Here is a 25,977-nt window from a genome sequence, read left to right on the forward strand (position 1 = left end):
GAAATGTTCCACCCACAGTTCATCAGCAGCCAATGGAGAGAAGAAACATGGGACAGAATGTTCCACCGTATTTACAATATACTTAATCTGAATGAATGGAAAAGATGTGGCAAGATTTCACTGCATCTTTAAATCAGACAAGAATGCTTACTTTGTACTGGAACTTCTAAATGTTGTTATCTGGTTCTCCATAATAGCTTTTTTCCCCACTGAAACTAGTGATGGCTACAATTTATTGTCCCCTCTTGTTCCTTATAACATCCCAAATAAAAGCATCTGGTTTTACTAGGGTGTTTCTGTGTTTATTTCTCCCCCCCCCCCCGATTTTCATGAGAGTTGCTTTATTGATTTTTCTTTTTAGTTTAATTTTATATATCTCCTTTAAACGCTTCAACATATGAGCTGGAAAATTGACACAGTTTATAAATAAAATATAATCATATTTCACTGTATTCTTTTTAGCAGCTGAATGTTCTAAAGAAGCACTCATTAAACTGTTTTCAAAATAAAAGTCCCAGCAAGAGGCACTATGAACTCTTTTTGAGTATTTGAGCAATTTTCTAGAGAAGCTTAATTCTCTTTTTAATTCTCTTTTTCATTATTGCTTTTGGTCAGGTGGTTTTTTTTTCAGGTGATGAAGTTTGTTTATTGGTTGCACAAATGAAGTTACTCATTCTATTTTCCAGAGGTAACATTGCCTTCTTCAATATACTGAAAACAGCAATAAAATTCTTGCAAAGTTTAATAAACTTTTCAAATATAGGCTCATATCCTCTTCCTGGGTGGAAATCAAGGAGAAAAGCAACTAAGGAGAAATTTCCTGACAGTTAGAACAATTATTCTGTGGAACAACCTCCCTCCAGAAGTCGTGAATGCTCCAACACTGGAAGATTTTAAGATAATGTTGGATAACCATTTGTCTGAAACTGTATAGGGTTTCCTGCCTAGGCAGGGGGTTGGCCTATGAGACCTCCAAGGTCCCTTCCAACTCTGTTATTCTATTCTATTCTGTTCTGTTCTATTCCTCCTCCTCCATAGTTTGGAGGATATAGTTTGGTCATACTCCTAGAATGAACACACACAACACACACACACACACACGTGTGTGTGTGAAGGTGCGTGTGTATGCATGTATATTTGTATATTTGTGTGTGTGTGTTTGTATACAAGAAAATTAGCTTTCTTTTTTTCATAGAAACAACTGTTGATATTTTATAACAAATAACCCATTTAATGCTTTATAATAAATAATCCATTAACTTCAAAACACATGGAGAAGTGGGGGACAAAAGTAATGAGGGAGGACCACCCACAGATAAACGTAGCAGAACTACCAATTTTGTTGTATTTATTTTGTACAATGACAATAAAGGCTATACTATAATAATGAGATGTAGTTATGATACAGTGACAGACATTCCAAAATAGAACGTACTTCAGAGATCACTTGGCTTTCTGACAGATGTAGCTTTGCCACTTATTTCGGCTTCATGCATTGTGAAACAAGGGAGCACAGATTTTGGTTATGCTCAGCACCTATACAGTCATTTGCACAGCCATCATTTAAAGTGCATTGGTGATACTGGCAGCCCTGCAGGATGCTCACCCTCTCTTCTCGAGAGGGAGTTTTACAGATGTTAAACCATAAGGCATGCAGAAATCCAAGGGGAGACAGGAGCCATAAAACCAATGAGGGCATTATTATCCTTCCCCAAATGCACAAGAAGAGACACTTATCATTTCTGTAAGAGGGTATAATGAATCGTAGTAAGTGTTGAAGAAAAAAAAATAACTTCCAGATGCGAGAAAACTATACATTGTGCAACTTTGCTAGAAATATAACTTGACCGGCATGCAAAATGGACAAGATAAGATGTGTTCCATCTGCATCTATTATTCTAAAGACATCTTATTTTACTCACTTAAAAAATAAATAAATCCTGGACCAGCATCCATAGACTATAAGGTACAAGAGGCATTTATTTAATACAGTGTTTTCCAAATTTGTCAGATTTAAATTTTATTTTTATTTAACTATTTATAAACATTTATAAATCAAAAATATTTTTTAAAATAAAAATTTTAAGTGATAAAAAAAATCTTCAACTCCCAGAACTTTTAAGTTTCTCAGTATGCTTCTCAGTATTCCATGCTTGGAAAACACCGATTTGAAGCTTAGTTTTCTGAGCTACTTTGTGCTACTGTTCATACATCCATTTATGATGCCCTCAAAAGGTCCTGATTGAAGCCCCCCAACCTATCCCAATGACAACTCACAAAGCATCCCCGGCCTGCTCTTGAGCTGCCATAGGCAAGTGGGATTGGAAAACAAACTTGCAACTAAGGCAAAGCAGCATGGCAGCCAAAAAGGAAAGCACATTCCAGACATATCTCTGTCAAGGCCATCTCCCGGGGTTACCCACAATGGCCAGAGGGGAGTGATCTCTACCACCTGTGAAATTGCTTCACAGGGCCTATTGATGGTGGAATAACTAACTAACAACTTCTCCTTATAACTATGTGTACTTCCCCAATTTGTTTTTCCTGAAAGCTATCCAGATTGTTTTCCCTCTTTATTTCTGCTGTTAAAAAAAGACAACACATTAGTCAGTTGGCTTTATTTGTGCACTAACAAAACACTACAGGAAGTTCACTTGAGACAGAGTAGCAATCCTAGACTTACTGTCCCTGTAGATGCTCAGTTCTGCATTGATTTGGCTGAAGTGTGGGTTTCTACAATTAAGGAGAATTGTTCTTTCCAAGTAATTTTCAGGCCACTAGCCAGTTATGTATGCTTATACTGAAATAAACAAGTGTTTTTTGTCTTGGGTAGCAGATCCCACACTAGGCACAAAACGAAGGTTGGATTGGTGGGGGAATGTTGTCAATTTATCACTGGATTTAATATATGCTGGAAAGTAATCACAGATGCACCTTGGTGAAGGCTTGATCCTTTTCTTGCAACAAGAGGTTGTGTGTTCTGAAGAGTTGGCCACCTAAACAAAAATCCCTACTTATAAATTGAGTTAGTCAGTTGAGGTTCGATTGAAAGACCACTCTTCGAGACCTCATGCTGGCATAATTTTAAAGCTGCTCCTATTATTTGTTTTTGGGGAGTTTCTTTTTCTCACAGCAAGAGCTCCTCTCTTAGGAGTTGTGAGCGTTTTCAATCAAAGCATGGTCCAATGACTTGACTAAAGCAATTTTACTGAGAAGCACTCTCATACAAAGCACACATGCCCGAACAGAACAGCATGGGGAAGTAGCTTGGGTTATTTCCAAAGTCAAACACAGCAGGAATGATTATCCACAGTTTCCCCCTGATCTGGGTACTGAGTAAGGGCTGCTACCAACTACACTGCCAGGTCCTATGCCTGCCACAGCTCCAAAGATTGGCATCACGGTTACCTGGCATGGATTACGTGACAATAGGATCAGAATATAGGACCTTGATGGAAAACCTATGGGATGTGAGCCAGAAGTGGCACGCAAAGCCCTTTCTGATGGCATGCAAGCCGTTGCCCCAGTTCGAATCCGTTGCATATTCATGCGGCTGCCTGCCAGCCAGATGGCCTTCGGGTGGCTTCCATGCATGCGTGGAGGTGGGGCGTGTGTGTGTGGCCCCAAGCATGCATGCACGGATGGCAGGGCATGTGCGGGGGTCTTGTGTGTGCAGGGGAAGGGGGAGGGGCATATGCAGGGCCCCAACACATGCATACATGGGGGAGGTGTGCATACAGGGGCCCCATGCACGTGTGAGGGGAAAGCCGAAGGCGCAGGGGGTTCACATTGCATTTTGGTGGTTAGGTCATGCGCACAATTTGGGCACTCAGTCCGGAAAGGTTTAGCCATCACTGTTATCAATGTTCCCTCTAATTTTTTTTCAATGTGAGCAGAAAAGTATAGTGTTTGAGTGGCACATTTTCATGCCTGAGCACCTGAATTTTTTTCACAGATGTCACCTAAGACAACAACGAAATCAGTATTATTTGAAACTCCTTGTTTATTCAAGGCACCCGCTTAATTAAAAGTGTTATATAATATCAGTATCACTTAACAATGCTCCTGCTTAGCAACCAAAATGTTGGCTCAGGAACTCTGGCATTGAAGTGTGCAAGTCTTAAAGCTGTCAAGTTACAAGATCCTTGCACTCCTAACCCGTTAGAAAAAAAACCCAGGGGTCTTCAAATCTGACAGTTTTAAGACTTGTGGACTTCAACTCCCAGAATTCCTCCTCCAGTCATGTTGCGGCGACGTCATCTGCGTGGATCTGCTCCATCTTCAGTTATTTTCACCTGGGGCAGGGCTGCAGCTGAAGATGCCGACAAGCCCCCGCCGCCACTAGAATAACTGCTGCCATCTCCTCCTCCTCCAAAGCACCATCACATTTGCTGCCCGGTGTTGCGGCTGAGGTGAAGCCGCCAAAGCTCCCGCTGGCACCCCCCCATGGCAGCGGCACCGCTGCCTCCCCCTCAGCTTGGAGCACCTGAGCTGGGCACCACGTTACCCCTACCGCCGCTGCCTCCTCCTCTGCCGTGCTTTTGGAAAGCCATGGGGCCTTTTTTTCCAGCTCCCGCCCCCTCCGCCGCCTTTCCTACTGGCTTCCGCGGCCTCATGGCTCCTCAAAAGCACAGTGGAGGAGGAGGTGGCAGGGATAACGCGGTGCCCAGCTGAGGTGCTCCGAGTGGAGGGGGAGGCACCGCTGCCCCAGGCGGGGGCACTGGCAGGAGCTTTGGCAGCTTCACCTCAGCTGCAGCGTCGGGCAGCAAATGTGGTGGCGCTGTTGGAGGAGGAGGAGGCAGCAGTTATTCTAGTGGTGGCAGGGGCTTTGGGGGTTCACTTCAGCCTCAGCGCCAGGTGCAAGCGGCTAGGACTGGCCGCCCACAAAGCACCTCCCCGTGCTTGCTTTGCTGAACACGGGGCGACTGACGATAGTTTGACCAGGCATGGCCAGCGCAAACTACCATCAGTCGCCCCGCACTCATCAAAACAAGTCCGGGGTGGTCCTTTGTGGGTGGCCAGTTCGAGCCGCCTGCAAAGGACCTCCCCAGCTTCCGGAGCCTGTGACGGTAGAAATCACTGTGCGGCAGTTACAAACTGCTGCGTGGTGTTTTCTTGCCATGTGTGCGGCCACGCAGCCGCGAATCGTAGAGGGAACATTGACTGTTATAGGATCTCCATTTTGAGTTGGTCCCTGGGTTTCATTTCTTTACTATTCCACATCCTTTGTCTGGGATTGAGCAACCTTGCAGAGACATTACTGAGATTTCAGTGATAGATTTAGGAAAAGTTTTAAAAGTTTTCAGGTTAAAAATAAATAAACAGTCGATCTTTAACAAAGTTTTTGCACATGCTGCAATATTAAGAGGTATCTTGAGATACCTCTTAAAAATAATATAAATAATAACATAAATGACTCAAAGAATTATTTTAAATGCATTATGGCATCTTATTTAATTTATAATATATAAATGTGGCTAGAGTGATTAGCCAAACTGTAGGAAACATGCTCTCATTTCTTAACATTTGCAAAGATCTAAGTATAATCAGGGCTCCCCCTTGCCCTCACCCTCTTCCTCCCAGTTCTTCTCATCTCTTTCTTAGGTGTTTTCTTTCTGTACCCTTCAGGCATACATCAGTTTTACAGGTGAGCTTTTCACTGAGCAACTATCTTTCTGTTATTAACCAAAGATTGAATTTCTGCTTTCTGGAACACAAATGTTCTTCAGCAGAAGATGTGAGTGTGTATGTAGCAGCCTTTCATTCTGTTGTAGCCGTATGATCTTTTGGCTAATTGGTCTCTAGGCATTTCATTGTTCTCTACAGTATTTTTTTTTTTTTTTTGAGCATTGAGAAGTGCCGTACATTAGACAATAGGCTTTCCGGCATCAAGTCAAAATCATCTTCTCAAGCAACAGCAACCGTTTACACGAGAGTATATTTGTAGTGCCAGAAAAACTGGCACGCCACATGCATAGCACATACTGTGTACCATTGTTGAAAGAAATGTCCATCTGGGTTCAGTTCCAAGGGAGAAGAAAGACACTGGGAACATGGAGGCTGCTTGGAAGGATGGTTTAAAGGTGAAGCAGAACCACCAAGCACATGTGATTCTGAGTCACTGACCACATGGAGTGGAGAGTGAAGTATATTTATACCCTCTTTTGGGCTTTGCAAGAAATGTATTGGTTGTCAGACTCCCAGGGGGCTATGCAGGGGTCCAGCTAATCTTGTGGGCTGTCTGTGTCCCAGGCTTGGTTGAATCTTGCTGGGTGATGATGTAATGAAGAGGGCTGTGTCCTGAAAGGGTGTTAGACAATTCCTATTATGGCTTATTGGCTTTGTTCTAGTTTGGATCTTGAGTGAGGGCTAATACTATCATGTGAGGGTGAATGTCTTTTGTTTTGTTCATAAGATGGCCCAGTCTTTCTGGGGCTATTAACAATAGCAATAGCAATAGCAGTTAGACTTATATAATGCTTCATAGGGCTTTCAGCCCTCTCTAAGTGGGTTACAGAGTCAGCATATCGCCCCCACAGTCTGGGTCCTCATTTCACCCACCTTGGAAGGATGGAGGGCTGAGTCAACCTTGAGCCGGTGAGATTAGAACCGCTGAACTGCAGATAACAGTCAGCTGAAGTGGCCTGCAGTACTGCACTCTAACCATTGCGCCACCTTGGCTCCTTAACAAAGGTGGGGGCTGTTTTCCAAGAGCATGTTTCTCATTTTCTCATCCAGGGAGGTATAATATTCTTCCTTGTTAATATTTCCTAGAATATTTCATTCTTCTGGGCCGAGGTGGTATTCAGCAGGTTCTGACCAATTCTGGAGAACTGTAGCAGAAATTTCGAGTAGTTCAGAGAACCAGTAAATACCACCTCTGGTTGCCCCCACCCCCATCTATTCTCTGCCTCCCAGTTGATCAGGAGGGAATGGGGATTTTTTCAGTAACCTTCTCCTGGAATGGGGAGGGAATGGAGATTTTACAGTATCCTTCCCCTGCCATGCCCACCAAACCGGTAATAAAAAATTAATCCCATTACTGCTTCTAGGAGAGGGGTGCGTATTAACTTTCTACACTTTCAACTGGGTTAGAATAGTTTGCCTAACTGTACATAACATCACCTCCACCTTCAATGTCAACTACACATAATTTGAAGCATGCTTGCTGGCATACCGAATTCATTAACGGCTTCCCGTTCAGAAGTTCTGTTCCCTTCTAAGAAACAGAAATTCCGATATGCATAAAGGATGGTTTTAGTTGCATATATTTGTACAAGTGCACATACCCAATGAAGTCACCTGCACAAATTATTGGGGTTGTGGATCATTTGTGATTCAGTAAGTTGGGCATTCTATGGAGAATATTGTGTGTCAGTTTTTACTCGGTTTCTTGTGTGAGAGAGAATGGATTTGACCTTCAAAAGGAGGCTGGATAGTAAAGGATGTCAACATTTTGATACCTGTGATTTAGCATATTTTTGAGACAATGAATCTTTTGGTAGAATGATGGAGGAAAATGGACAAAATCAGGTCACAATTTCTATTTTTTCCCCTTCCAATTTTTAATTTAAAATAAATGATTGTGGTTTGCTGCTATTTTCATGTGTCTCTGACCATAATAGCAGTAGCAATAGCAGTTAGACTTATATACCGCTTCATAGGGCTTTCAGCCCTCTCTAAGCGGTTTACAGAGTCAGCATATTGCCCTCAACAACAATCCGGGTTCTCATTTTACCCACCTCGGAAGGATGGAAGGCTGAGTCAACCCTGAGCCGGTGAGATTTGAACAGCTGAACTGCAGAACTGCAGTCAGCTGAAGTAACCTGCAGTGCTGCATTTAACCACTGCGCCACCTCGGCTCTCTTAAGTAGTGGAAAATAGCAATAGACTTATATATCACTTCACAGTGCTCCACAGCCCTCTCTAAGTAGTTTACAGAGTGAGCATATTGCCCCCAACAATTTGGGTCCTCATTTTATCCACCTCGGAAGGATGGAAGGCTGAGTCAACCTTGAGTCTAAAATCATGTGTCTACATTTATATTGGGAGTTCCAACTTGAGGTTTGGTGACAAATACATATTTATATAGATAATACATACAGGTCATTGAAATGAATAAAACTAGTGCCCTAAACAAGGGACCACTTTCTTCATTCCTGATGGTTATTATGATAATGGTGAAAGCAAAGGTAAAGGGGAAAGGAGACCCTGCGGATTTTACTCCACTAGTCACTGCTGAGTATAGGGGGCAGTGCTCATTTTCGTTACAAGGCCATTGAGCCAGCACTATCTGAAGACATTTCTAGAGTCATGTAGGCAGCATGACAACATGGAGCCCTGTTATCTTATCTTCCCAATGAAGTGGTACCTATTTATCTACTTGTATTTGCATGCTTTCAAACTGCTAGATTGGCAAAAGCTAGGGTCAGGATGGGAGCTCACTCTATCACAAACCTGGCTGTTGGATTTCAACTGACAGCCTAGCATCTTAACCATTGAACCACCACACCACCCAAGTGGTGAAGGTAGTAGATGAAAATTGGACACACAAACACACACACACACAGAGAGAGAGAGAGAGAGAGAGAGAGAGAGAGAGAGAGAGAGAGAGAGAGAGAGAGACTCCTCTTGTTGTATTTGGATATTTTCCCATGTAAGATTGAGATTGTCTTGACAACGTTTCGGCAAGGTCTCACTCGCTATCTTCAGGCTGGATCAAAAAACCCAGCCTGAAGATGGCGAGTGATATATATCTATCTATCTCTATCTCTCTATCTCTCTATCTCTCTATCTCTCTATCTCTCTATCTCTCTAGCTCTCTAGCTCTCTAGCTCTCTAGCTCTCTAGCTCTCTAGCTCTCTAGCTCTCTAGCTCTCTAGCTCTGTCTGTCTGTCTGTCTGTCTGTGTGTTTGATCACAGTTACTGCTCTCCATATTGATTAACATACCTATATAGTATTAGGTTATAGTCAGATGATACTTTCTTAAAGTATCAAGGATTAGGACACAACTGTCATTTGTGGACAAATTTCCTGCTGTATATATAATTTTAAAGAATGTTTAAACTGAAATTTATCTCCAAGGTGGGAAGGGATTCTGAAAGAAAATCTGACTTTCTAAATTCAGAATTTATATCTGTTAGTCTCGTGATCATCACAAACACATATGTAATATCCTTGTTCTTGTTAAGAAGTAATTCTGCTTCAAAGTATTATAAAATAAAATAAAAACATCAAAGTACCTTTTCTAGTGCTGACAAAATCAGCTTTGAACTAGTAATTACTGTAACTTTTGAATATGGAATGGGAATTTCCCAAAACTGATTTGTTGAAAATATGTATATGGCAGAATTATCTTCTTTGATCTAATGGCTATCTTCCAAATAAAAGAAGAGTACCCTTGAAGAAGTAACTTCAAAAAAGTTTAATATGTGCTACTTTGAGAAAATGATTCCCCAGAGGATATATATGTGTGGGTGTGTATGTGTGTGTATGTGTGTGTGTGTCTGTGAATCTCACTAAAGATTAACCTAATAATAATAATCACAACAACAACAACAACAATAACAACAACAATAACATACTTGGTTGATATTTAGGACACTGGCAGCAATACATATCAACCATTAGCAACAGTCAGTGCTATTTGTGATGCATTTTTGAATGTTCAGTTGACTGAGTTTCATGTGAATAAAGTATATAACAACAATAACAATAGTAACAACAACAACAACAATGATGGTGGTGATGATATTAATAATACATTGTGATGCAGTTCACCTACATATAGTCTCAACTCCCCAATAAAAGTAAATATCTGTAGTTCAGTTCTTGGTGTTCTCTGAACTTGGTTGTTTCTTTGAAGACATTTCAATACTCAGATATGTAGGTAATATCATCAGGCACTGATGAACATTAATTCAGAGACCACAAAGAACTCAACTCTATGCAGGGACCTACACTTGAAATAGTCCCTACCCCCCCCCACCCCCGTTTTTACCTATAATCTCAGTAGGCTTGGAATTCTCCTCATTTGCATATCGACAGTGGAAGAAACATTCCTCTCTGAAAACAGCATTTTAATCTTCTACTGACGGTCCAGCCTAATGATAATACAGTAATTCCAGGAATTATCCAATCAAATTACAAAATTTGGTTTGAGACCATCATGTCTTTAGAGAAGATATTGAATTGTCACTCTGGCTGGGATGACCAAGAGTAGTTGACAACTAAGAATCCGATAGTATGAAGTGGTTATATCTAATTCATTACTGCTCTACCTTTCTACTATAACGTTCTATAATTTCAGTCTGCTTAATTTTTGTGGGCATCAGAGTGTTTGCCTCACAGAATAGAACATCACATTTATAGATTGGGTAGTTATAAGATTTCAATAAGAGAATAACACAGAAGGAAAGGGTACAAGTCAGGGTAGGTTGCCTCCAGTTTCAGGCCCGGTTGGTCACACTGGTAAATAGCGGTGGCAGGAGGCCCCACCTACCCACCAGGATGCTTCTGCACATGTGCAGAAGTGTTCCGTGTGCAGGGGGCAAGCCCAAACTGGTAGTAAAAAATATTTGCAACCCACCACTGGTATAAGTCTGTCTACCTGTGCTATAGCATCAGCTAGTAAACCATTGAGAAGTAAAAAGGGAACTGATCATGGAAATATCTAACATGATATCCTATACCACTCATTTCCAAAATCCCAATGTGATAAAGATTATTTTCTCCCAGGATAAGATTAGACAAATACAAGCAATTCATGATTTCCATTTTCCTGCAATACAGTTCAGGATAATAGTATGGAATTCAAAATACAGCTCTGTCATAAATCAGAAATAAATATTAAGAAATGATACTCTATTCTCTGAATGATTCGTTGCATGAATATTCATTGCACAATTACTAAAAGGCACTTACTTCAGTGCTATACAAGGGCGATCTCTAACCATGTATACAGTTCATAATTTGGCTTGTTTGAGTCCCCTACCTCTTCCTCATTCCCAAAAATGTAAGTCCCACCTTTCTAACCCAAGTTATCAAAAAATAGCTATCTTACTACTATCTCTCTACCTCCATCTCCGGTTGCACTACCGAATTATCACTGTTTCAAGTGGTGTATTGTAACCTAGCTTTACTTTGCACTCTTATGTCACCAGCACAAAGGAACTGCAACACCACCCATAACAGGGGTGTTAACAGATTCTGAGCTTTGCAAGCCCATCCGTGTTCTGTATCAGAAAACCATTAGCACTTCACAGTTTCACAGTGTGCAACTGAAGTAGTTGTGAAGGTCATGTACTAGCTCAACCAAAAGGACTTCAGATCATGTCCCTTCCAACTCTAATATTCTGTGTTCTAAACTGTGCTAAATACAGTGTAGAGTGTATATAGTGTAGAGTGACCATGGCCATCAGAGCTTGAGAGAGAGTACCCTAATCATTCTTTTTGCAATCATACCTCTTCAAGTTACAAATGGAAACTGGATCCCTGATTATAATAATGATGGGAAGAACAGGAATTAAGGACCGAATATCCTGCAGTTATTACTGGACAATGATTCCTTTCAGAAAGGTAATTTCCCAGTTCTTATATTATGCTGGGTGATTTTGTCCACAAACATCACATACCCATGCAAACAGAGGTTGAATCAGAAGTGTGTTCTTATCTATTCGGTCCCAGTTTGGCCAAATAGGTAGTAACTCCAGCGAATGCAGGACCATACTGGTTCTATGATCGCCGGGGCCACCTTGATTTTCTGTTCGTGCACATGAGCAGAAAAATCTTCATTAAAATGTAATTTTTATTTATTTTTTAATGTTGTGGCATGCGCAGATCATTTTCATGAAAATGTGCCCATGCATGGAGTCCGCCTTTGGCATGCGCGCAAGCGAACCAGTAGTAATGGTGGCTGGGTTGGATAGTTTTAAGTTGAATAATTTATATTAGATACAGGTCCTTCATCTCGTACCTTAAAAAAACAAAACACCCAAGGCATCTATTGAGAAGTAAACGGTTACCATTATTAGCGTTCAAGGTTAACATAAAAAAAAAGTTTTTGAAATAAAAATGAAGAGTAAATAGAAGTGTTTTAAGGATTGGATTTTATTTCAATGGAATGGAATGCTACATCTTTTAAATAACATAAATATGTATGTACTTCAGTGGTGGGTTACAACTGGTACGCCCCAGTATGGGCGTACCTGTGCCTGCCAGGAGCACCAGGTGCTGTTCCAATATGGTGCTCCGGAGGACCCACCCACCCGTGCTCCTTACCAGTGTTTGAGGTTTCGGGGGCTTCCATGCATGCACATGGAGCGTATGTCGACTGTGTGACGCTCCGCTGAGCAGCTGGAGCATTGCGGAGGCCTTGCGGGCGGTAAGTACGCATGTGTGCACTGTGTTCATGTGGTGGACACCCGGCCCCATTGCACTGTACCAGTTGCAACGGGATCCAGAACCCACCACTGATTTACTTCCCCATAAAAATAAGTGAGATTTTCGTGTTACCTTGCAACATTTCCAATATTTTTTCTTTATTTCCTTTTTAATGAATTGTACGAAATTATTTTACTCTTTCTTTCAGAAACATTTCTCCATAAAACTGACATTTTCTGAAACTGCTGAAATCTGGGTGTTTTTCATCAGATTAAGATCTGAAAAGAAGCCAATAATTGCAAGTCAAAGATGCATAATTTGTGATTAGTCAAGCTGAATTCAACCCACCAGTTACAGATGGCATCCTGCAAATCACTTAATATAACTTCCCCATTACTACCGCATCACATTTGAGAAGCCTACTGATCTACTGAATCATAAGCATGGTTGGGAAGTATTCAGCTTGCAGTACACAGGTTGTGGAAGTCCATAGCAGGTCACTCTTGTTTCCTACCCATGTGAATTTGCAAGCAGAAACCTGAACATCTAGTATTAAAATCTATTTTATGGATTGGTTTCAAAATCTTGTCCTCAGGAGATCTAATTAGTATTTGTGTTTAATAAATCACAGCTGCCCTCTGGAACAAAGAGTGGTCCTAGGGAAACAAAAAATGGTCAAAATGGTCTGAACTTTTTTGTACGATAGTCTTGACACTTGTCCTTGAGGCCAGAGTGAAAATCAAGTCGCTGAAGAAATATTTTTGAAACATTGACCTGCACTCGCTTTTCATTTTCTCACAATCTCATAGAAACTCTGAGTGGTATTGCTGACAGTCAATAATTCTTAAAAGTTCCCAAGTATTTCTTTTTTAAGACCTTGCAAGAAACCAAGGATGGAATATTGTATTCTCTGCATTCCAACAGATGCAATGCTTCTGAGACATCAAAGATCCAAATTGAAGGTTTTAATGCAATGCTACTTCAGTATTCTGTGTATGATTTTATGCCTTTTCCTATTTTATCATGTCCTTCCTTTGTTACATTGACAGAAATTTAACTTTGTTTAAGTAGGGCCTTGGAGTGAGAAGTCAACAACATATGGATCAGAGATGTGAGTGGACATTTTTTATTGTTCTTATTTGTTCTGTTTACAGTTTCTGTCTGTTTCTCTCCTACGTACATGCCTATCATCTACCTATCTACCTACCTACCTACCATATCTTTCTGTATTTCTGTCTGTCATCTGTCTCTCTGTCTCTCTGTCTCTCTGTCTCTCTGTCTCTCTGTCTGTCTGTCTGTCTGCCTGCCTGCCTACCTACCTACCTACCTACCTACCTACCTACCTATCTATCTATCTATCTCTATCATCTCTCTCTCTATATATATATCCATTTACCTATTTACCTACCATATCTATCTATGTGTCTGTCTGTCTGTCTGTCTGTCTGTCTATCTATCTATCTATCTATCCATCCATCCATCCATCCATCTATTATCTATCTAGCTATCTAGCTATCCATCCATCCATCCATCCATCCATCCATCCATCCATCTATTATCTATCTATCTATCTATCTATCTATCTATCTATCTATCTATCTATCTATCCATCCATCCATCCATCCATCCATCCATCCATCCATCCATCCATCCATCTATCTATCTATCTATCTATCTATCTATCTATCTATCTATCTATCTATCATCTATCCATCTACCTACCTACATACATACATACTTATCATCTCCCTCCCTCCCTCCCCCCCTCTCTCTCTCACACACACACACAAACACATTCTGTCTGTTTGTCTGTCTGTCTGTCTGTCTATCTATGCACGCATGCATGCAAGCATGCATGCATCCATCCATCCATCCATCCATCCATCATCTATCAAATCTATCATGGTATATCCATTTGCTGTAAGATTTAGATTCACTTGATTGAAGTAGCATAAAATCAATAAACAGTTTATTCCAAGCATGGCTATATCTGAGTTCCATAAAAGCATGACAATGTTATTTTCAATTTCTTTCCCAATGATTTCTCATACATAATTTGCATTTTTTTATCATTTGTTTCCAGTGATTGCACAACAAGATAATTATATCATTGAATTATAGGTGGCATGGCCAAGATCCTTTTCAGTTGCCATGCCTTCAGCTAAAAGGAGAAATGAATGTCAAGAGTAATTTTTTGGTAGATAACAAATTTTGCTTGAGCTTGTATTGGCATGGGAGCAGAATAATTTTAATGCAACCTGTATGTCTGGGAACATATCAGACAAACTAGTACCATGTTTTCCCCAAAATACGACCTACTCTGCAAGTAAGTCCTACCTTGATTTTTACATTTGCACCCAATATAAGCCCTATGGCTCAAAATAAGCCCTAATTAAGACCCCACCCACTCTAGAGTGCACAAGTAAAAATTAAGCTAAGGTGGGGGGGGGTGTTGAGCTACCCTACTACTTACCTTCAGACAGTTGCAATCAGGTCTCACACACCCCAATATCTGCCTTGATGGCCCATTCCTTCTGCAGCCGGCAAGACTTTCCTGAAGGCCTCTGCAGCCAATTACAGAGCTCCGGATCAATCCAGAGCTTTGTTATTGGCTGTAGAGGCCTTCACGAAAGTCTTGCTGGTCTTGCCATCTGTGAAAGAAGTTCCTGAAAGCCTCTGACAGCAAAAAGAAGGCCGGGGGGTGAAGCGTGCAAGTGTGGATGACACCCTTCCCCCCCAAAAAATAAGACCTGGTGCCTTTTTTGTGGCAAAGACAGGGTCTTCTTTTCAGGGAAACACGGTGGTACTAAAAAATATTGGAGCCAACAGAAAATATTGGTCCATCATGATAATGAAGAAAAGGGAATAGAAAAGGATAAGCATAAAATTATAACAGGGTTTGCAGGAACACTATCCTGAAAATGTGCCAGCTTGAAGTTGCAAACAGATAACCACAACAGCAGAAAAAGAAAGGAAGAGAGGAGGAGAAAGAAAAGGAGAGAGAAGGAAGAAAGGGGAGGGGATAGAAAGAGAAGGAGAGAGGGTAGGAGGGGGAGAGGAAGACAGGAGTAGGGGAGAGGTAAGGGAAGAATGGGCTTCTCTAATTATATCTGTTGTTAAAGTGTTCAGCTTTGGCAATAGTTCTGGTCTTTTAAAGTCAATTTCATGTCCTTTGGCTTTCAGGTGTTGGACCAGGGAAGAAGTTGGTTCCTCTTTTCTGACTATGTGCTTGTGTTCAATGTGTGCACTTATTCTTCTGTTGATTTGTCCGATGTATGTGGTGGGGCAGGTGGGGCATGGGATTTCATATACTCCTTGATTTCTAACTCAATTTGTCTTGGGGTTTCTTAAGATGGTGGATATTTTTCGGTTTGTGCAGAATGCTGTCTTGATGTTGTGTTTGTGGAGGATTTTGCTGATTCTGTCTGTGGTGCCTTTTATGTACGGGAGGAGGGCTTTTCTGTTTTCTTGTTCTCTGTCTTGGATTTTAGTGGGGTTTCTTTTGGATTAGGTTGGTAATCTTATTTCTTTGGAATCCATTGGATGTCAGTACGTTAGTGAGAGTGTGTAGTTCGGTTTTTAGGTGTTGTTCGTCAGCTAAGTGTTTGTTCTGGAGATGTGTGTCTTGGCTACGGAGTTGATCTGGGTCTGGTAGTGGTGTGAGAGTGCATGCAGATAGTGGTTAGTGTGTGTTTTCTTCTGGTAGATGGTGTGTCCTAGGGAGCCATTAGATTCCTGTAGACTAAGACATCCAGGAGGGAAGTTGGTTGTTCACTTCTGTTTCCATGGTGAATTGTATTTTGGGGTGTAGGCTGTTGAGGTGTGTAAAGAAGTTGTCCAGTTTTTCTTTCCATGTGGCCAGATTATGAAAGTGTCATCTACGTCAGTGGTCCCCAACCCCCGGTCCGCGGACCGGTGCCGGGCCGTGGAGTACTGGCACCGGGCCGCGGAAGCCGGGTGTTCGCTGTCCCAGGCGGCCCCGCTGCGGGGAAACGGAAGCACCCGAGAACAAAACAGTCGTCAACGCAGAGAACGGGAGCCTCGCAGAAACAGCCCTTCGGCGCTTCCTCTGCAGCCGGAAGCTTCAGCGGCCAAGGCTGCTCCGCTTGAAGAGGCTCTTCGAAGCTTTTTCCGGCGCCGAGAGGAGGGCTAACCCGCCCTCCCTAGCCAGGGCTCCGGCTTCGCCACATGCGATGCTCGGCGCATCCCCCGCTGCTTGCTTGGCCTGCGAACCCCGCAGCTCCGCTTCCAGCTGCAGCGAAAGCGGCAAGGCACCTGCCGGAGCGGCCCCAGCCGCCGTTGGCAGCGGGCATACGGTCCCAGCCCAGCCAGCCTCATCGCAGCGAGGGGCTCTTGGGGAAGCCAGCCTTGATCGCGCCCCCGACCGCTAATTTGCAGGGCGAGGCTTCCCCGGATGCAGTCCCGGCGACTTCCCTTCGGCTTGTCGGAGCTGCCCCGCGGCCAAGAAGTAGCCGGGAGGGCGGCCGCGGGCTCCCCTGGGTGAGGTCTGACCGTGTCTCTGGGAGGCGCCCACGCGAGCACGGCTCAGCCGGCAGCCAGCTGGCCTCCGAAGTGCCGGCGTTCCTCTTCAGTGGGATCGCCGAGAGGCCGAGGGCAGAGCCGCTCCCTTCCTCCCATGAGCCCACCGTGGGGAGGGGGCGAGGAGGGAACCGCCGCCCGTCCCGGCAGGTGGGGGCGGCGGTTCACCGGGGAGACGATCCGGAGGTAAGCATGGCTGACGACCACGCCCACCAACCCACCTCCTTGCGGGCCACTTTGGCCTCGGCGTGCCGGAACTTGGACACCCTGAACAGGCTCATGCACCTTTCCCCGCACCTCTGAAGGACGCCGACCAATGACCGCCCTCTGGGCTAGTGCCCAGAACCGCTTCGCGGGAGGCCCTGTGGGCAGAGGGGGTGGGCAGGCAGGGGCGCAGGGTCGCGAACAACGCCCCCCCCCACCCCTGCGTGCGCTCAGCGGGCCACGGTAAAATTATCAAAGGCTGACTGGTCCGCGGCGATAAAAAGGTTGGGGACCACTGATCTACGTATCTGAGCCAGAGTTTGGGTTTGTGATCAGATTTTTCTAGAGCTTGGGTTTCAAAGTTTTCCAAGTAGAGGTTGGCAATGACAGGTGAGAGGGGTGATCCCATGGGTGCTCCTTCTATCTGTTTGTATTTTTGTCCATTATAAATGAAGTATGTGTTGGATAGGCAGTGGTTGGTGAGATCTAGGATGTGTTGGGGGGTTATATTTGTTTTGGATAGCTGTCAAGACTTCTTTGATTGGCACTTGGGTGAAGAGGGATATGACATCGAAGCTCACGAGTCGGTCGCTTTGTTTCTTTATGATCTCTATGAACTGGAATGAGTTTTTTACATGTGAGGTGATGGATTCTGCATAGGGCTGTAGTTGTTTGGCGAGAAATTTGGCTAGGTTTTGTAGAGGTGAGTCTATGGAGCTGACTATGGGTCTAAGTGGAGTTCCTTCTTTGTGTATCTTGGGGAGACCATAGAGCTTAGGGCATCTGGATGATTTCGCTCTGGGAATGATTCTTTGCTGGATCTCTTCGCTGATGGGGGAGGCTTTTATTTTAGATCTAGTAGTTTTTTTCCAGGTAGGTGGTGGGGTCTGTGTTTAGGGGTTTGTATGTGGAGTCTTGGAGTAGGTTGGTTAATTTGGTAGTCAGATGTGTTCATAACCACCGTGGCATTGCCCTTGTCTGTTGGTAGGATTATTATGCTGGTGTCTTCTTTCAGGTTAAGTAGTGCTGTCTGTTCTTCTTTGGGTAAAGTTGCTTTGGTGGCCTGCGGTGCAGAGGATGTTGGTGATTTCGAGTCTGATTCTATTGGCGTCATCGGGGTTGATTTTGGTTAGGCTGGTTTCAACACCGCATATAATGGTTTCAGTGGGGATGTATTTGGGAGCAACTGCAAAGTTGAATCCTTTTGAAAGGACATTGGTTTCAGCTTTGGTAAGGATCGTATCTGAGATGTTATGTACTGTTTGTTTCATGTGTGGCTGTGAGGGGGAAGGGGTTTGTTTCTGGCATTCTTGTAGTCTTCAGAGTTTGTTGGTGTGTGTGTCTGTCTTGAGGGTGGTCTGTGTTTTGGCTCTCCAGGCAGAGAGTTGTTTGGATTTGTCCCAAAGTGCGGGGTGGATCTTATTGCTGAGTTTGAGGTGAAGTGTAAGAAGATCTTTGTTGATTTGGTCTAAGAGGAATCTTTTTCTGTGAAGTTCATTTCTGATTAGGGCCAGTTCTGTTCTTTTCAGGATGCGTTTGGTGGCTGCAGAGTTGGAGTGAAATTTCAATTGGAAGCGTGTGGGGATTAGATTTTTATCTCAGCAGTTGCGTAGGAATGCAAGGTCACATAAAATGGAAGCTCTCTGGACTTCAAGTTTTCATAGGTCCTGGTCAGATGGTGGATTTCCTCCCCGTAGAGGTACGATATTTGTTTTCTTAGGTTTTCGTGGGTGTTTGTATGTAGGTCTTTGGTTATTCGGGTTTTCTTCTGCGTAAAATTGGAAGTGTCTTGGCGACGTTTCAACGAAATCTCATTCGTTATCTTCAGGCTGGTTTACTCGGCTTTGTGCTTCTAGTAGCAATGTGAGGAGATCGCAGCTGTTTCTTCCTTTTAACTGCCAGATGACTTCATCAAAACGTTGCCAAGACACTTCCAATTTTACGCGGGAGAAAACCCGAATAACCAAAGACATACATACATACATACATACATACATACTACATACTTACTTACTACTACTTACTTACTTACTACTTTGCTCCTGGAAGCACCAAGCCTGAAGTAGCCTGAAGATGACGAATGAGACTTCGTCGAAACATCGCCAAGACATCTCCAATTTTACGCGGGAGAAAACCCGAATAACTAGAGACATACATACATACATACATACATACATACATACATGCATGCATACATACATACATACATGTTCTGACCCCCATCTATTCAGGGTCCTCCGCATCCTCCAGGGCTGATTCATATGACCCCTCGCTGTCAGAGTCTGATAGCAGCTCCAAAGGCTCCTGCTGAGCCACAACACACACACACACACAACATCAGTGAATAGCTTATGAAACTAACTAATATAAGATTAAAATGGTACCCATCCCATTGCCTGGTACTGTATATCATTTGAGAAAGAACCTGGGGGTATTTTTTCAGGAGAATAATTCTTTCTGAGGTCCTTAGTTACCAAAGTCCAAATTTCTAATCAGATTTTTAAGAGAATGTTATGCCCTCTTGAGAATGCCCCCTTTATTATTCCAGTGTATGAAGTTACTACATGTATTTTTAATTACAGTTTTTTAAAAGTTGAATATGTTTTACAACATAGCTTATAACACTATTTTAATTAGTTTTAATAAGTTGAATGTGTATTGCAAAGAACAATCAGACTAAAGAATGTCATTTGATTACAACTGAAAAAATAGCAACAATGGAACAAATTAAACTGATCAAATTAGCCCAACCCATCATATCACTCTTATTATCTTCATCATATATCTTTCATTTTCTTCTCTCTGTCCCCAGAGTTCATTTATTGTTTCACTTTTTTTCATGCAAGATGTACAAAAAATGTGCACAAAGTTCTTTAGACAAGAGCTCCTCCAAATGTAGTAACTTCATCTTAGTTCCATATGTTGCTGTATATAAATTTCAAACTTTTATATGCCACTAAAGGTTGCTTGGTGTTACCTAGAAGAAAATATTGATTTCAAATAAACCTAAAATAAACTAATAACTGCCTCAAGATTTTAGAATGAATTACAGATTTTAAAATGGAGTCAAAATATTCTATAACTTGGGGATGAAGGAAATATAGAAAACAAACTTGGGGAAAGAGAACAGGTTTTTATTTGGCGTAATTTATTTCTAAATGAAAGTTAACTCCTTGGGTTTAAGAAGTTAGATCTCTGCATTAATTGTAGCATAGGAGATGGAGCAATTGTTAGCATCCTTATCTCTTTACAGCTCAGAGATTGGTATTCTTTTGCCATCAAGGTACAATAGGAGGCATCATTGTCTGATCTGAAAAGAAATTTAAATCTGGTTATGTTTGATAAAATTTTATTGCAGAAGCCTATTTAAAATACACCACACACAATTTAAAGTTGATAGACTTTAAATTAGAAAATAGTAGGTCTGATTTCTGATGCTCCATATGTGAACCAAGGGATAAATGGTCTTTTGTCGGAAAAAAAATCTTTGCATATAAAAGCACTTCTCTTTGTGCATTCTCTTATTTGACAAAACATATTTGTGTTACTCTCTACCGTGCTAAAACCAAGCATAATATCGTCAAGGTTTGCTAAATTATTATTCACAACTTTCTACTGCTCTAGGGCTTCAGCAATAAATTAAAAGAATGGGGGGGGGGGAAAAGACCTTTATTTGAGCTGACTGAAATTTTATACCAAAGTTGCATTTTGTTGCTCTTAATATCAGTCAATTCAATTAGTCAACAGCTTTCAAGCGGAAAGCTTATGTGTCAAATGTGAAATGATGAGCCAGCAGTGTGCTGCAGTTTCCAAAAAAGCCAATTCAATCCTAGGTTGCATTAACGGGGGGACTGAATCAAGATTACATGAAGTATTGTGTCCTGCTTTATAAAGCCTTAATAAAGCCACTTAGAATACCGTGTCCAGTTTTGGTCACCACAATATAGAAAAGATGTTGAGACTTTAGAAAGAGTGCAGAGAAGAGCAACAAAGATGACTAAGGGGCTGGAGGCTGAAACATATGAAGAACAATTGCAGTTTGTCTAGTCTAGTGAAAAGAAAGAATAGGGGTGACATGATAGCAGTGTTCCAATATTTGGGGGGATGTCACAAAGAAGAGGGAGGGACTCAACCTATTTTCCAAAGCACCAAAAAGCAGGACAGAAGCAATGAATGGAAACTAATCAAGGAGAAAAGCAACCTAGAACTAAGGAAAAAATTCCTAACAGTGAGAACAATAAACCAGTGGAATGGCTTGCTTTCAGAAGTGGATGCTCCATCCTGGAGGCTTTTAAGAAGAGATTGGACAGCCACTTGTCTGGAATAGTATAAGATCTCCTCCTTGTGCAGGGGGTTGGACTAGAAGACCTCCAAGGTCCCTTCCAATTTAATGTTCTATGAGCTAAATATTGAAATCGGACTGTTAGGTAATCCCATGTAAACATTTTTTTTGGAAGCAGGCTAGATTCCCAGCCCTAAATTTTGCTTGTTGTATATCAATCGTAATGTCTGTACAGAGATGGATTGCTCTAAATAATTCCCAAATGCTGCTTTATTTATTTATTTTTACTTATTTTATTTCATGTTTCTAGGCTGCCCATCTCCTTCTTCATTGCTGCTCCTTGTTACATTTCATGTATTTCATTCTTCCTGCAATATAACAATGCTCAGCATTTGTACAGGGGTGTGTTTGTGTTACGCTGGCCCAAAATCCATGAAAATCATCAATTTTAATCCTTAGAAAAGAATCTTAAAGTATAACGTACAGTGGAATATTTTTGCCTATTTAAAAAGTGGAAAGATAAGACAAGAGGGAAATGATTTGGAGATTTATGTACAGGTGAGATTATCCATACATGTGCTAGAACCCCTTCCATATTCTGGACATACGCTGGGTTGCTGGGGAAGATTATGGTGAAGTTCTTTTTATTATGAACAGGAAGAATATGGCCAAGATAAAGAAGACAAAAATGACCCCAATTATTAATCTTTCAGTAGAAGCCTAGCAGAAGTTTAGACCAGACAGTTTATCTATTTCAGATTTCTTCCACACACAGAAGTGAACTTAATTGAAATCAATGCCCATTCTTTTAAGTAGATATTCTTGTTTATCATAAATTACTACTCTATGTTGCCCCTCACACAGATTTTTCTAGCTTTTAAACACGAACTTGTTCCGGAGAAGCTTTTAATTGATTGTAATTTATATTTCAATTGTAGTCTTTTACTCTTTTTATAATAGTTATGCCATGGATGTTTTATGGCAAAGGGGTAATGTGGAAAACAAATAAAGAATTAAATGGCTTAGTACTGTATATGTGCACATTAAATGGCTTTCTATTTTATTGTTTAATAGAATAAATGAGATCAAGAAGATCCTTTTGAATTGTATGGTAGGATCTGACATCAGTGTTAGTTGACCTTGTTGGATACTGAAAAAGCCAAGAAATTATTGCGCAAATCTGTGTTGATTCTTTATTCTTTATACGTACTCAATTCAGCACAGAATGAGTCAGCCTTCCATCCTTCCAAGGTACGTAAAATGAGGAGCCAGATTGTTGGGGGTAATATGCTGACTCTATAAACCACTTAGAGAGGGCTGTAAAGCACTGTGAAGTGGTATATGTATATACTATTGCTACTATTGCAAATATCTATAGGAATAAGAAAATAGCAATGGCCATTCTTGATCCTATGTTTTGGTATAAAACACCTGCTTCTTCTTTCTCTTCATCCAGGTCAGGTGTTGAGAATATCTGGCACTATCTATAGTTTCTCCCATCTGGTTTTTCTTACCTCTGATCCACAAGGATATCCAGATGCTCACACCATATTCTGCGCCCAATATTTTTCACTCTTTATCATGCTACCCAATCTGTCCCTACTGTTCCATTATGCTAATATAGATTAATTAGGCATGTATTCACCAGGATTTTCACTGTTAGCTGATCGAGAAGGTTAAATTTCTTCAGGAGATGCATGAACACATCCTTCCCACCCCGAGATAGTTCTGGAAAAATAAATGCAAATGCTGAGTTTAAATCCATCTGTAGTATGATGAAAGATATAAGAACACAAAGTCAAAGAGATTGCTTAAAAATAACCCAGATTTTTTTAAAAAAAAAATCAAATGCTAAACTTTAATCTGCCATCAAAAGCTGACTTAATACTATAGAATTAATTGATCAGTTAATTCAAATTCCATGAATAAAATTCAACAATATACTTTAGGCATTATTTAGTCATTCCTTCTTAGCAAGTCCCAGCCAATAACACTACAGACCTATAGTTTCAAATTACTTTATAATGACTTGGAAGGCTAAATGATAATTAAGCATTCATTGATTTATTTTTCACTGACACCAAAATATCAAAGTTTGAGCAGCATTAATTATTCTTTTTTAAATTAAATGCTTGAAAGGTGTTTGAAAGAAAATTTATTCTTTTAAAGGGTATTTTTATTGAAGAATTCCTAAAGACTAAAGCAAGACAAACTTTAGAGAAGAAAAAAGGAAGATAAAAAGTTAATTAACAAGAAGGAAAATAAGAAAAGAGGAATATACAAATTGAAAAGAGAAAGAAATTTCATAAGAAATAATTCCTGATTTTCTTAACAGTAACTGAAAACTCTTTTTTGCTAACAGTTGGGTGGGAAATGAACTTGTGATTTGTAAATTTAATGATTAGAAAGGTTAGACTATAGAAACCAGGAAATTATGATACAAACTTAGAAGAGGGCAGATATAAATACATTTATAACTTTTCCCAATTTATTCTTAATATTTCTACCTACCCCCCACTACCTCTGTCCCCACTCTAAGTGCTGTTACATAGATTTACTAGTTCTGGGCAATAATCCAAACCCTCTGCAACTTTCTTTAAATATTTAATTGGTTTTTATCTGAAAAGCAATGTCTATTGCTACAATTAAAGAGTTTAGTTTACAGGTTTGAAACTGTATTTAATATTACCTACAAGAGTAAAGCTTATAAGTATTCTTTAATTAGCAGATGGAGTGCCAAGAAAGACAACCTTACAGCATGAGGCTCCGAAGACGCTTTGAATTTTGAACTACTTTTAAAACCAGTAAAAGGTTCACAGTATGCATCACACCATAATCCGTTCAATTAAAAAACAAACCCCTTTCCTCCGTATCTCAGATTTCTGTGTTATTTTGAGGTCAAGTGCAAAAAAAATACGTTTCTCCTACTTATTTTTATTTAAGGCAATGCTTCTCCTTCTTTGCCTGTCTGTGTCTTAAGGTAAGTACATCAACATCCACTTATTCTTAATGCATTTGTAATTAGAAAGGATAATTTTTTTTCGGCCATGCCACTGTACCTGTAACTTTTTAGAGAGTTTAAAAACAACAAGAAGAAGGATCTCCTAATGCACAAATATGTTGCCTGGTAACAGTCTTTTACTTCCTCCTCAAACTCTTGTCATAACTTGGCAGTTACTGCTGGGGAACTGACTTTCACATCCACGTGTAGCTTTGAATCTTTCAACCTTGTTGCTGTCAAGCACACTGCTTACAAAATAGATGATAAAAAGCTATTGGAGTCCAGAGAGGGATGGGTTGAAGAGACCCGGTTTTAACTTCACTAAGAGTAAAAAAAAAAAATATGGAAAGGGAAAGAGGGAAGGACAACCAAACAAGCCTTTGTCTGTGAATAGTTTGTTGCTTGAATTGCCAGACAATTTTCATGGGTTATACTTATCATGAATGCTGCTCCTTGCTTCTAATTGGGTAGATTGACAACGACAACAAAAGTAATATACCTTTTTTAAAAAAAGAGCTTAAGGGAGTCCTTTACCAAACAGAGTAAAAAGGTCATTGCCTTATGAGTAACTTTAAATGTACACCTTTTACTCTCTTGAAGGAAAGTATTTGTAGAAAGGATACCTTTTTGGAGATTAGTTTTGTATTAACCATAAATACAGCAAAGAGAATGACTTTGAGATGAAGTTGTTTTAACGGGGAAATTGAAGATTTATACATTTAATAAATAAATTGTCGTTGTTAGTTGCAAAGTCATGTCCGACCCATCATGACTTCATAGACAACATTCCTCCAAGTCTTCCTGTCCTCTACCATCCTCTGCAGTCCATTTAAGCTCACACCTACTGCTTCAGTGACACCAGCCAGCCACCTCATTCTCTGTCGTCCCCTTCTTCTTTTGCCCTCAGTCTTTCCCAGCATTAGGCTCTTCTCCAGTGAGCTCTTCCTTCTCATTAGGTGGCCAAAGTATTTGAGTTTTATCTTCAGGTCTGGCATTCTAAAGAGGAATAAGGGTTGATCTCCTCTAGGATTGACCAGTTTGATCGCCTTGCAGTCCAAGGGACTTGCAGGAGTCTTCTTTAGCACCATAATTCAAAGGCCTCAATTCTTTGGTGCTCAGTCTTTCTTATGGTCCAAATTTCACTGCCATACATTGCAACTGGGAAAACCATAGCCTTGTCTATGCACTCTTTTGTTGGCAGGTTGATGTCACTGCTTTTTAGTATGCTGTCTAGATTTGTCATAGCTTTCCTCCCCAAGAGCAAGCATTTTTTTTTTTAATTTCTTGGCTGCAGTTCCCATCTGCAATGATCTGGGAAAATAAAATCTGTCACTACCTACATTTCTTCCCCATTTTTTTGCCAGGAATTGAGAGGGCTGCATGTCATGACCTTTGTTTTCTTAATGTTGAGTTTCAACCCAACTTTTGCACTGTCCTTCTTCACCTACATCAAGAGGCTCTTTAGTTCCTCTTCACTTTCTGCCATTAGATAAATAAATAAAAGCTGACAAATACACCGATTTTTTTCTTTTTCCTCAGAACAGACTTTGTCACTCTAATCTGCCTCTC

The sequence above is a fragment of the Thamnophis elegans genome, chromosome 11 (genome assembly GCF_009769535.1).
Source record: "Thamnophis elegans isolate rThaEle1 chromosome 11, rThaEle1.pri, whole genome shotgun sequence".
Lineage (NCBI taxonomy): Eukaryota > Metazoa > Chordata > Lepidosauria > Squamata > Colubridae > Thamnophis > Thamnophis elegans.